Source organism: Budorcas taxicolor, chromosome 10, assembly GCF_023091745.1.
Source record: "Budorcas taxicolor isolate Tak-1 chromosome 10, Takin1.1, whole genome shotgun sequence".
In the NCBI taxonomy this organism is placed as follows: Eukaryota; Metazoa; Chordata; class Mammalia; order Artiodactyla; family Bovidae; genus Budorcas; species Budorcas taxicolor.
Window position 1 is genome coordinate 94,073,624 of NC_068919.1, and position 14,165 is coordinate 94,087,788.

Here is a 14,165-nt window from a genome sequence, read left to right on the forward strand (position 1 = left end):
TAGGAAAATAGGCTGTACATTTTCAGAAAGATATAGATTGATATTAGTTGGAGGAATTTGAATGATTTCATAGAGAACATGAAACTTGGTCAAGCTTGAAAGTTAAATAGAGTTTGGATAGATACAATGGTGATTCATTTCAGACAAACATGGGGGAACACAAATATATAAAAGTCAGTACACAAAATATTTTAAAGATATATTATATAGACCTATCTCCATAGATGTATAAGTAGTTAGTTAAGAAGGGAGAAGACTTGTCATCATTTTTAATGCCACATGAAATTTTTATATCATTTCTCTTCAATTATATAGAGGGCTAGAAGAGGAAGAGATTAGGCATAAAATTTGAAACACTGTTTGGGGAAAGATGGGACCCACAGTAGATGGCTTGAATCTGGGTACTATATATTAATGAAATTTGAGCACATAGTCACCCTAGTGTTCAGTAGTGAGCAGAGAGAGAAATCACCTTGCACACTTGGTGAAGCAATACAGTTGCAATAGAAGCTCTATGCGAGAAAAGAGAAGTGAGCCGCATGCCCAGGGGCTCATGATTGAAGAGAAAGGGGGTCCTTTTAGATTCACAAAGTTCTTGAACAACCTTTAAAAAATACGAATGCTAATTTTCAGTTTGGATTTCCCAGGTGACTCAGCAGTAAAGAATCCACCTGCCAAACAAACAGGAGACACAGGCTCCATCCCTGGGTCGGGAAGATCCCCTGGAGGAGGAAATGGCAACCCACTCCAGTATTCTTGCCTGGGAAATCCCATGGACAGAGGAACCTGCGGGGCTACAGTCACAAATATCATTCTTTTGGGTCACAAAAGAGTTGGACACAACTTAGTGACTAAGCTACAACATGAAAATATTCAATTTACATGGCATGAAATATCTCTAACTCTCCAACTGTCCAGTCAAGCCTGCTAGCCACAGAAATTGTGTGATGATGTTTTGAAGAAAAGCAATGTAAAAATACTGATTTCCACAATCAACTTTGTTCAGACCAAAGGAAGAGAATATATGGAAGAATTAAAAGTTCAGTCATATCAGGGGTTGTTTATGCTTGGTTTGGATAGTATCATGGGGTCATATTTCAGGGAACTTAAATTGTTCAGGTGTTTGCTGTCTTTGCAATTAAAAAGTCAAATTGAAGAATTTATGAGAAGAATGATGATACATTTAAAGCAATGTTCTATAGTAATCCCAGCTTAGACTTTCGAAAGTTACTTTGAAACTATTGTTCAAATAGAATAAATAGCTATTATATGTTTACCTTTTTTTCTTTTCCAGAAAACCAAAATGTTTCTATTTTGTCCATTTTTTATTTGAGGAATGTTTCATGTAGCATCCTCTCTATCTAGAGCTTTCCTTTACTGGATAAGCTGGTTTTTCGGTACTTCTACATCTTTCTAATAGTATGATGCTCTGAGTCCCACATGATATTATAGGGTAACTGAATCAAGGTAGAGATGGACATATGTACTGTAGTGTTGAAAACATGCCACATAGAAATAACCCAAGTTGATGATAACTAAATGTGAAACTTTGATGAAAAAATAAAGATTTAAGACAATCATTATAAAAGCAAGTAGATAAAAACTGGATTCACAGTCTAGCACTGGGTATATAAAGATCCCTGGCTCCACTGACTGTAATATATTAAAAATAATGATATGGCTTTTAAGCTTAAGTCTAGTGTTACCATTATTAAGCTCAATATTAGTAAAAGTAAAATCCATTCTATGAAAATTAAATTGATGGTTTCTAATTGCTATAAATAATATATACTCCAGATGTGAAGTATTATTTACAGTTTGCCTAATAAGATAAAAACAACTATTGAACATTTAGAAGAAAGCAATTTGAATTAAAATGTGGAAAACTAGTTAGTCATAGAGAAAGTTGACCATACATGTTTAAATCCATGGTTAGGTGCTTTCCTCCAACCCAGCTTTTTGTTTAGACTAGGAAGGAATTGGTTCTGTGTTTGTGGAAAAACTTGCATACCAAAAAACTGTAAGCAGATAACAGAAATTGCACAAAATTTTACAAAGGAAAAAATGTGGGTATTTCCTAATAGCAAATGAGTATGAGTTAAAAAAAATTAATTAAAAATGAAGACAGACTATATTTTGTATATTCTATTTCACACGTACTTTATTCACAAAATATTTGTTAATTCTTGAAAAAAATGTATATTCCAATTATTTGTTAAATATTCCCTGATGGCTCAGAGGGTAAAGAATCTGTCTGCTCTGCAAGAAACACTGGAGACTTGGGTTTGACCCCTGGGTAGAGAAGATCCCCTGGAGATGGCAGTGGCTGCCTACTCCAGGATTCTTGCCCAGAGAATCCCACGAACAGAGGAGTCTAGGGGGCTGTTACAGTCCATGGGATTGCAGAGAGTCTGACATGACTGAGTGACTGAGCACGCTCACATACCTATTTAAGCGCCAGAGAAATTAACTCAAATAACTTAATGTTTCCAAAAATTGTATAAAGTATTTGACATTTAGTATCTGATATTTATGGATATGATAAGATACTCTTATTTTCTTTAATTAATAAACACTGCACTAACACTTTGCCATTGTAACAACAGTTTACCAAAGGACAATGTATCGGATATCCCTACAAATCAAAATTTCATCTAATAATCCCAGTTTGGGGATTTACCAATGTACTGGAAACATTTACACCTATGAGGTGGATACTTTTTACACATAAAGAAGAGTTTCTCAAGAAAAGATATTGTTTTAAAACCAAGGCAGTAGTTAGATGGGAAGAATGAAATCCAATATAGAGCAGTGTTAAGATGTCAAGGAAAAAGTATGGTTTAGTGATGTGACATACACCAGAGATTAAGAATATGAAAGGGGGGGAAAGGTCACCGGAATTAGCAAGAAGAAAGCCATTTGAAGTCTCTGAAGGATGTTTCAGAAGAATGATGGGCCTGGAATTTAGAGAGCAGGGGCTTTAAGGGGGCATGGATGACGGGACATGGCAGCGTGAGTGTCAATGAATCATGAAAGTGGATAATGGCAATGGAAGGGGGAGCAATTACATGAGAGCGGCAACCAAGCTGAGTAAAGGTTTTCTTTCATGACTTTGCAATAAGGCTGAAGCCTCAGAATATTTAAATATGCCCAGAGAAGAAGGGCTTAGAGGGAGAGAAGAAAGAAGAGACATGCTGATGGGGACTCAAAAGGAATGAAGGGATCAGTTCAGCCTAAGGTTGGTCCTAAGTGGACATAGTCAAGTGTTAAGTAAGAGGAAATATTGAGGATGCTGAACCTAAGAAAAGGATCCTTTTATAAACTATCTCAAAATCTGGGGCCTAATGAAACTTTGTATGGACAGTTAAGACAAGAGTGACTAAAGCAAATGAGTCTTGTCTCTGATGCTGTTTTACTTCCTCTTAAAGTTCTTTGGAAAGTCCTCTGCCATTCACTATTTCAACAACTCACCTAATTGCTCCAGGGATGGTATTTAGCATTCTAGCCCCTGAGTGGCTTATGATTCCTCTCATTGCTGAGGTTTCCGCTGAAAAGAAATAAACAGGAAACATTCCCTACAATCCTTTCCCATCTAATCCCACCAAACATAAAACGTCCTTTCCAATGCAAGGGAGTCTATTCAGCAGAGAATCAAACATGACATTAAAAGCCTGGTGCCCTCCTCCAGCTATGGGGCTCAATCGCCGCCTGGACCTCGGCCTCACCCCTGCTCTCCAGCATCAAGGAGAGCATCAAGCTCCTTCCTCTTTCACTCTGTGCCTTCAAGCGCCGACCTTTCTGTCTGCCTTTGCCATTCCCTTCTCCTGTTTTCTGGGTATCCTTCAGAAATGTGCTTAGTTAGTAATGGCATCCTAGAAACTTTTTTTGAAAGTTCCAATCAGTTACTTATTTGGCATACAAGAGCCTTGGTCCACAACCAGGGATTGAACCTGCGTCCCCTGTATTGGAAGCACAAAGTCTTGACCACTAGACCACCAGGGAAGTCCCCCTGTAATGACGTTTTGACATCTGTTTATTTCCCCTAGGAAAGAAGAAGACCTACATGTAGAAGCTGTCAGTTTTCCCATAAGCTTTGCCATCTCCTAGCAATTTGGGTGAAAGGAACACAAATCCATTAAATACATAAAGAATAAGAAAGAAGGGGAAAAATAGAAAATAATAATGATAATGTTAACTGTGCAGTAACCACCTAAATTTGCCAGGGCTGTATTTATTTACGTATAGCAGATACCATATTATTATCTTCATTGTTTTTGTTTGGTTGTTAAGTCATGTTAGACTCTTTGCAACCCAATGGCAGGCATATTCTTTACTCCTGAGCCATCAGGGAAGCCCAATTATTGCATGACTATATAATAATGAAAGTAGCAATAAATTTAAAAAAATGAGTAACATAATAATGTATTTTTATGGTTAAAGCATCATTTATTGTCTGCTTTGTATATGAGTCATTGTCTAAGGAGTTTGCATACATTTTATGCTTTAATCATCACAGTAACCCTATGAGATAGAAGTTTTCAGCTTTATTTCACAGTTTAGGAAAATGAACTTGAAAAGGTTAAGAATGTTTGTTCAAAATCAAACAGGTAAAGTTAGGATCAATTTTAAATCCGAATCAAAGCCTGGGTGCTTAATGAATGTTCTACAAGGTCAGTGCAGAGACTTTTTCAGGACATCAGAAACATTATTCAATGTAGAAATATTTAAACTGTTCCTTTCACAGAAATCTGATTCGTGAAATGATTTTACAGCAGTTCTGCGGCAATGATTGTTTTGAAGACAGAGTTCATTCTAACACCACTGATTTATTAGCGGACAATCTGAGCATAACAGAAATTTTACCCGTGCTTATGTACAATTTAATTCATGAGAAACACTATGTGAACACAGAAAACGGCACTCAGTGAAACCCAGCACAATGGAAAACACGAACTGCGCACACCTCAAACATGTATGGGTTTTTCACCCACTTTCAGATAATCCTTCTTCTGTCTTTTCACAAGAATTCACGAGTTGCAGCTCTTACCAAGTGCACTTCCACATGTGTCTGGTCCCATACAATGCGCGGTGCCATATTTATTATACTAATATGTCTTTAATGGGGCTTCCCCAGTGGCTCAGTGGCAAAGAATCTGTCTGCAATGCAGGAGCCACAGGAAATGCAGGGTTGATCCCTGGGTTTGAAGATCCCCTGGAGGAGGGCATGGCAATCCACTCTGGTATTCTTGCCTGAAGAATCCCATGGCCAGAGGAAGAGGGTGGGCTTCCGTCCATGGAGTTGCAAAGAGTCAGATGTGACTGAAGTGACTTAGCACATCTTCCTTAACCAGTTAGAATGCATTAGCTGTCAGTTTTAGTAAGTTCCTAATGTTTTTTTAATGTTTCATCGATGATGTGTCTGAGTGCAGCACCCTGATTCCATTTTTCTCACAAGCCTGCTGGGTTTTGTTGCGTGATTTTGGACAGCACAGTGATTTTAGCAACACGTATGGATCATCATAGCAGAACTGGCTGTACTTCTTGAGTAAGTGATATGCAATGGGCTTGCTTGGATATCTGAGAGACTATTTTTTTTCCAAAAATTAATGGTCATTAGTCAATAGCATAGTTACAGTGTGGAATTAGAAATGAAAAGTATAAGTAATCATAATACTTTCTATTTTGTTGATACACACTAAGTAAGCAGCATATAAAACCAATTATTACTGACATCTCTGAAAATGAAAGGTTGGCTAACATTGGTAAAAGATGCTATTTCTAAAAACCCACAGTATTTCCCTCCTACTTTGTCAAACTTGTAGTTTAATTGTTTGTTTTAAAAGGCCAATGCTGGTATTTTTAATGAAATCTGTTTATTTTAAAAATAACACACTATTGGTCATATGGCAAGTGTTTCATAAAGCAAGATGGGAGAAAACCTGCTAAGATTAAGCTCAGCCTGATCAAGACGCCTTCCCCATCAGGTTAGAAGAAAACTTATTTTTTAATGGGTAAAGGTCTAATGCAATCTATATGTGTCTATTTTACAGAAGGTCACATTCTGGGAATACTCACAGAATTTACATGTCTGTCAAGAGATACAAATGAGATTTGTATCCAAGTCAAGAAAAATGCACTTAGAGTAAGAACATGATCTGCATGATTTCAACACCTGTCAGATAATCCTTATGCCTTTTGTCTTAGTACATCCACAAGATAGCATGAAGGTAGAGATGATGCTTGAAATATCTCACAGCCTATATGACAGAGGCACTGACCAGTCAGATGGATATCAGCCCCATAACACAATCGTCCCATCCTGGTATGTGCTAGTAAACAACATCCTCACTGGAAGAAAGGGAAGGGAAATGCATAATAGGTGAAATAGGTGTCAGGTTTCAAGCAAGCACATGCAGACTACCATAGCATATTAAAACCATTTGTTTTTGCTGCACCTTATGCTGTTTTACCTCACTCAGGCTTCCTGGGTGGCGCTAGTGGTAAAGGACCCTTCTGCCAGTTCAGGAGACATGAGACATGGATTCCACCCCTGGGTCAGGAAGATTCTTGGAGAAGAGCATGGCTACCCATTCCAGTATTCTTGCCTGATGAATCCTACAGACAGAGGAGCTTGGTGGACTCCTCTGGGGAGTCCACGGGGTCACAAAGAGTCAGGCATGACTGAAGCGACTTAGCACAGGACAGTACAAGCTTTTTTTTTAAAAAAAAATATTTGTCTTTTTCAAGGATAATATCTTATACTTTTTTTAATATATCTAGAAGGGAATGCTACCCTGATCCATATAATAATGTTTAGAAATGCCAAAATAATCAAATCACCCATTGGTTGAGCGTTCATTATGCTAAGTGAAAACTGGATTGGATGCTTCATATGCATGACCTCTAATGACTCAAAACTCAGAAGGTAAATGTGAGTGTCCCTATTTTATAGCTAGTAAAACTAAGTCCCCAGAAAGCCCATGGACTTGACTTGGGCCACAGTGCCAGAGAGGGATTTAAATCAATGTATGACTGCTCCAAGATCCTGCTAGTTCATGCCCAGCCTAATGCAAATATGTTTCATGTTGGTTGGATTGAATTAAATCTCTTCATTTCAAACTGACCTTCACAAAATCTACATTAGACCTATTTCCTAGATCAAGGGGAATTGTTCCAAAGTTGTCATTTAACACACATAGAGGATGGAAACATTAAGAGACAGAAATATCTTTGTTTCTCAAATTGATTTACATATCAAAGCTTCTTGGAGAAGCCTGGATAAACAGTTAAGTTTCTGGAAACTTATTTAAATTAACGTTCACATTCCTTGGAGAAGTTAACCACAACATTTTGAGGGGAATGTATAAGCATCGCGAGTTGGCACAAGATTCATTCACATTCGTGTGGCCAAACATGGCACCCATTTTTCCCCTATGACCTCACCAGAATCGTGGTGATCACACTGCAGAACTTTCTCATTTTAACTCTGTTATTCATCCTAGCTTTTTTTTTTTTTTCCTTGCCTGGAAACTTTAAAGGTTTAAAGCTATTGAATTTATTCTGTGACAATGTGCCTGACACAGATGTTTTACATATGATCCTTTTGAAGTCACGTTTCTTAGGAAAGGCCATTTACCTTGAATGACAAGTTATAGAGAAAAAAATGAATAAGCAGTTTTCCAAATACAGTATATAAGGAGGTGGCTTTGTGTGATGATGATAAAAAGAATTATTTTAGGCCAGAATCCTAGAGAGTAGTCCTCAGCTCTGCTATTTTTTAGATGTGATCTATTACTCCTATGGTTCAATTTCCACAATAATATAATATATAAAAAGCAAATTATCTCTATACTTTGACGTGCATGAGTTTTACACAAGTAAAAGTAATACTAAATGACATACCAAGTTTCTACTAAGTGATGTAACTAACTTCAAAAGAGTTAATACTGTGAGAGTAAAAGTGAAACTATTAACTTTTTATAGTGCAGCTTAAACTACTTAACATAAAATATAAGAAATTAAAGTTTGACAATGAAAATGAGTTTAAAGTGTTATTCAAAATTTGGTAATGTATCACACAGAACTATGAAATAAGAAAATTTGGAGAAGAACCAATTCAACTCTTTCCTATTGACACTACAAGTATCTCCATAGGCTGCTATGAAAATATAATGTATATGTTCTAGATAATGTGCCAATAATTTGTATTCCATATGTATTATAAATTAGCCTAAAAGCTGAGATTATGTCAAACCTTTAAATATCTATTATATGAGAGTTTGGACATTACAAATTTTCTCATTACTTTGGATTTGTATAGCATATTCATAAAGCTGAATGTAAGAAACAAGATTTTTCACCTTATAAAACACATTCAAATAAAAACATTTTAGGTATTTATATCATTTTATTATATTAAATTAATGTTTATAAAATAAAATAAGTAATGCTGCTAAGTCGCTTCAGTCGTGTCCGACTCTGTGTGACCCCATAGACAGCAGCCCACCAGGTTCCGCCGTACCTGGGATTCTCCAGGCAAGAACACTGGAATGGGTTGCCATTTCCTCTCCAATGCGTGAAAGTGAAAGGTGAAAGTGAAGTCGCTCAGTCGCGACCCCATGGACTGCAGCCCACCAGGCTCCTCCGTCCATGGGATTTTCCAGGCAAGAGTACTGGAGTGGGGTGCCATTGCCTTCTCCAAAATAAGTAATAGTATATTACAAACTAATGTGTCTTTATTCAGAATTAAATATATATGCATATGCAAAGCTATACACATACATAAGTCTTAAAAACTATAACTACAATACTTTATTAATGTGTACAAAAGATACAAATACTTAAGTTGATACATCAAAACAATATATGGAAGACAGAGTGGAAAAATTTAGAGCAATAGTACATACATATTCAAAATTAAGTTGTTATCAGGTTAAAATAGATTGCTATAAATATAAAATGTTTTGTATAACTTGCATGTTATACACAAAGCAAAAATCTATAGTAGATACAAAAAACATAAAAATAGGCTTGCGGTGCTGTGCTTAAAGAGCATCCGATGTTTTTTCACCCCATGGTCTGTAGCTCTCCAGGCTTCTCTGTCCTTGGAATTCTCCAGGCAAGAATTCTGGAGGGAGTTGCCAAGGCCTCATCTAGGGTATCATCCCAACCCAGGGATCGAACCCAGGTTTCCCACACTGCAGGTGGATTCTTTATCAACTGAGCCACCAGGAAGGCCCATCAATACTGGAGTGGGTAGCCTATCCCTTTTCCAGGAGATCTTCCTGACCCAGGAATCAAACCAAGGTCTCCTGCATTGCAGGCGGATTCTTTACTAACTGAGCTACCGGGGAAGCCCCCCAAACAGGCTCACCACTACAGAATTTCAAAATCACAAAGAATCAGAGAAGAGATGAAGAAAGGAATTACAAAGTAGTTGGAAAGTAATTCTCAAAATGGCAATAGTAAGTCCATATCTATCAATCATTAAGTGTGAATAGACTAAATTTTCCTATCAAAGACATATGGTAGCTGAATGGATTAAAAAAACAAGACCAAATTATATGCTGCCTACAAAAGATTCACTTCAACTTTACAGACACAGGCTGAAAGGGATGGGGTGGGAAAAGATATCTGATGCAAATGGAAACCAAAAGAAAGCAGGGGTAACCATACTTACATCAGACAAAATAGATTCTAAACCAAAGACTATAATAAGAGACAGAGTAGGTCATTATATAAACATAAGGAATCAATTTAACACAAATATATGACATTTGTATATATTTACATATCTAACATAGAAACATCTAAATATATAAAGCAAATAATAAGAGACCTGAAGGAAGAAATTGGCAGAAATACAGTAATAGTAGGAAACTTAAATGCTCCACTTTCAAAAATGAAAAGACAGTTCTGACATAAAATTAACACAGAAATTTGGACATAACCTATAGTTTATACCAGCTGGACACACAGACATTTAGAGAGCATCATCAAATAGCAATAGAATATAAAATCTTCTCAAGTGCAAATGGAATGTTCTCCAAGATAAATCATACATTAGGCCACAAAATAAGTATTAATAAATCTAAGAAGACGGAAATCCTATCAAGCATCTCTTCTAATTACAGGGATATGAAACTAGAAATCAAATATAACAAGAAAACTGGAAAATTCACAAACATGAAAATTAAACAGCATGACAGAGAACAACTTATGAGTCAAAGAAGATACACAGAAAGTACCTTGAGACAAGTGGAAACGGAAATACAACAAACAAACCTTTACAGGTTCCAGCAAGAGCAGTTCTAAGGGAGGAGTCTATATTAATAAACATATACATTAAAAAGCAAGAAAGAGCTCAAATATGCAGTCTAACTTAACGTCTAAAGGAACTATAAAGCTCAAAGATAGTAGAAGGAAAGAAATAGCAAAGAGTGGAAATAAATAAAGGCTGCTGTTGCTGCTGCTGCTGCTGCCGCTGCTGCCGCTGCTAAGTCACTTCAGTCGTGTCCGACTCTGTGCGACCCCATAGATGGCAGCCTACCAGGCTCCCCCGTGCTTGGGATTCTCCAGGCAAGAACAGTGGAGTGGGTTGCCATTTCCTTCTCCAATGCATGAAAGTAAAAAGTGAAAGTGAAGTCATTCAGTCGTGTCCGACCCTCAGGGACCCCATGGACTGCAGCCTTCCAGGCTCCTCCGTCCATGGGATTTTCCAGGCAAGAGTACTGGAGTGGGGTGCCATTGCCTTCTGCAAAATAAAAGCTAAAAGCACAATAAAAAAATGTTAGTGAAATGTGTTGTCATTCAGTTGTTAAGCTGTGTCCGACTCTTTGCTACCCCATGTACTGCAGCACTCCAGGCTTCCCTGGCCTTCACCATCTCCTGGAGTTTACTCAAACTCATGTCCATTGTGTTGGTGATGCCATCCAACCATCTCATCATCTGTCATCCCCTTCTCCTCCAGCCTTCAATCTTCACCAGCATCAGGGTCTTTTCAAATGAGTCAGCCCTTTGCATCATTCAGTTCAGTTCAGTTCAGTTCAGATGGTCAGTCGTGTCCCACTCCTTGTGACCCCATGAACTGCAGCACGCCAGAACTCCCTGTCCATGACCAACTCCTGGAATCCACCCAAACTCATATCCATCGAGTGAGTGATGCCATCCAACCATCTCATCCTCGGTTGTCCCCTTCTCCCTCCACCTTCAATCTTTCCCAGCATCAGGGTCTTTTCAAATGAGTCAGCTCTGCACATCAGGTGACCAAAGTACTGGAGTTTCAGCCTCAACATCAGTCCTTTCAATGAACACCCAGGACTGATCTCCTTTAGGATGAACTGGTTGGATCTCCTTGCAGTCCAAGGGACTCTTAAGAGTCTTCTCTAATACCACAGTTCAAAAGCATCAATTCTTCTGTGCCCAGCTTTCTTTATGGTCCCACTCTCACATCCATACATGACCAATGGAAAAACCACAGCCTTGACCAGACGGACCTTTGTTGGCAAAGTAATGTCTCTGCTTTTTAATATGCTGTCTAGGTTGGTCATAACTTTCCTTCCAAGGAAATTTCATGGCTGCAATTTAATTTCATGGCTGCAATTCCCATCATTAGACTTACAAGAAAAAAATAAATAAAGAGAGAGAGAAACAGAGAGAAAAAGGGGACTCAAATAAATAAAAGTATAGGAAAGAAGAATTATTACAATTAATTCCACAGGGAAAAAAAGGATCATAAAATACTATCAAAAACAGTTCTACTCCAATCAATTGGACAGACCATACTAAACAGATTTCTAGAAACATACAAACTACCATGACTGAATCGTGCAGGAATATAAAATCTGAACAGGCCAATTACTTATGAGATTGATTCAGTAATCAAAAACCTCCTTCATATCCACAAGTTTGGAAGCCTCAGAAACCATTTACCTTCAGGTGTCTATGGTGCCAAAGAAGGTGGTTGGGGATTTTCATTCTAGTTCTGGTTTCCTGTCCTTGTTTCAGAGATTAAGGAATTAGTCCTCTCCTGATTTCTGTTCCTATCCTGCTCTATCATTTGTCAATCTAAACCATTATGCATGCTCAGTCATATCCTACTCTTTGTGACTTCATGAACTGTAGCCCACCAGGCTCCTCTGTCCGTGGAATTTTCCCAGTGAGAATACTGGAGTGGGTTGATATTTCCTCCTCCAGGGGATTTTCTTGACCCAGGGATCGAACCCATGTCTCCTGTGTCTCCTGCATTGGCAGGTGGATTCTTTTCACTGAGCCACCTGGGAAGCAATCTAAGCCATTTAGGGGCTGCCTTTTTCTCATACAGACCCTTTCAATACCTGATCTCCTGGTTTTTATATTGGATATTCCTATGTCTTCAGCATCTTCCCAGAACAATCTCTTCTGGAAGCTTGCCCTAACTGGAACCTCACTCTCTCATAAACAGACTTTTCCCCAAAAGGTAAGGTTGATATTCATTTTGGTTTCAGATTATTACTTTTTTCCCCCTCTTTGCCCAATACAATGTTTACTTGAATTTACTCCACAAACACTCTCCTCCTTGTCTTTTCTTAATTGCTATCATTGGCCATGTATTAATCACTCCCCTTCACTGTTGATTTTGTTTTTGCTCCATCTTCTTTTCCACTGAATATCTTTTGATCATTTTCAAGGACACTAAGACCTTCATGAATAAAGCATTCAAAACTCACTTAGCATCTTGGCATCTCCTCCAAAACCTAACAATTTTAGCCCCCGATTCCCTTGATTATGCCTTAGATTTAATATGTCAGAAAGCGAGACATAATTGCATTTTTAATTTCAGATATTCTACTTTGCAGCCAGCCAGCATTTTCTATACTTTGGATTCAATTGCTCATTTACTTCCATGCCAAAATTATCTGACCTAACAACAGCTCTGATCCATTTTTCCCCACCCTCATTCATACTTGCTTAAGTCTTCAAGAACTTGGAGATGAACTTCCTTTTAAGTGGAAATCGTATCTATTGGATAGGAACTCCTGTCTCTTTTTGCTATTCCAATTCAAGCCCGTCTTTTCTTCCTTTCTGATATAATGCCCCCCTTCTGTAGAAATCCATGTGTCCTCTCCTGCTGTACCATGCCCTCCAGATTTTAAGAAACTCAGCTTCTTTGGTTTTATTTTTCAATTTCCTGTACCAGCGTTCCCTTATTTTCAAATGGCTATTCCTATTGCTTTTAAAGAGCTTTTCTAGGGAGTTTCACCTTTAAAAATCCTCAAATCTTTCTGAGGAATTTCATTTTTTTCACAGAATTCCTTTGTAGTCAAACTTTCAGAAAAAAAAAAAAACTGTCTCTTATTGTATCCATGGTGCAATTCAATGAGTTTCTCACCCATATTATTTAATCAAATGGCTTCTGAATCCTATAATGTCTTTGCTTAAAGTGACATAATATTTAATTTAAATATGTTAAATTATATGCAGTTAGGTTATTTTTCTTTATTTTTTGTCTTTATAAATTCTTTCAGGACGTGGGATCAAATCTTTCTTGTTTATGATCATATCCCAGGACTTTGCCTGTAAATAAATATTTGTTGAATGAATTAATGAAATGACCAGATTAGAGAATATCATACAAATAGACAATTTTCATTTAAGTTTAGGATATATATATATTTATAAATGGAAGCAATACAAATTATAATGCTATTAAGAAATCATTTTTATTATTATGACTACACAAATGTGATTTTGTGCAAGTTGAGGGAATTTAAAATTTGGCTGTAAATTTCAGATCAATACAATAAAAACATTCTATAACACCTAAATTGTATTATCAATGTTTGTGACATCAAGAAATTACATGCGGTCTGAATAGGCTTTCTAAGAAGAAATACAGAGACCAGCAGTTCACATTTCTGTGTTTCATATATACCCTCCGGCTCCATACTGTCTCTTTCTGGACTTGAAGCCTGCATTTTATGTGCATTTCAAATTGACTTCATTCATTAATATATGACAACTTTACCCAGAAGAAATATATTGCGAGTCAATGGGCAATTTTAAATTTTCTACTAGTCACATTAAAAAAAAAAAGTTTTAAAAATTGAAATTATTTTTAATTACATCTTCAATTTAACTAAGTATATGCAAAATATTATTATATCATCTTATAACCAATATAGCTT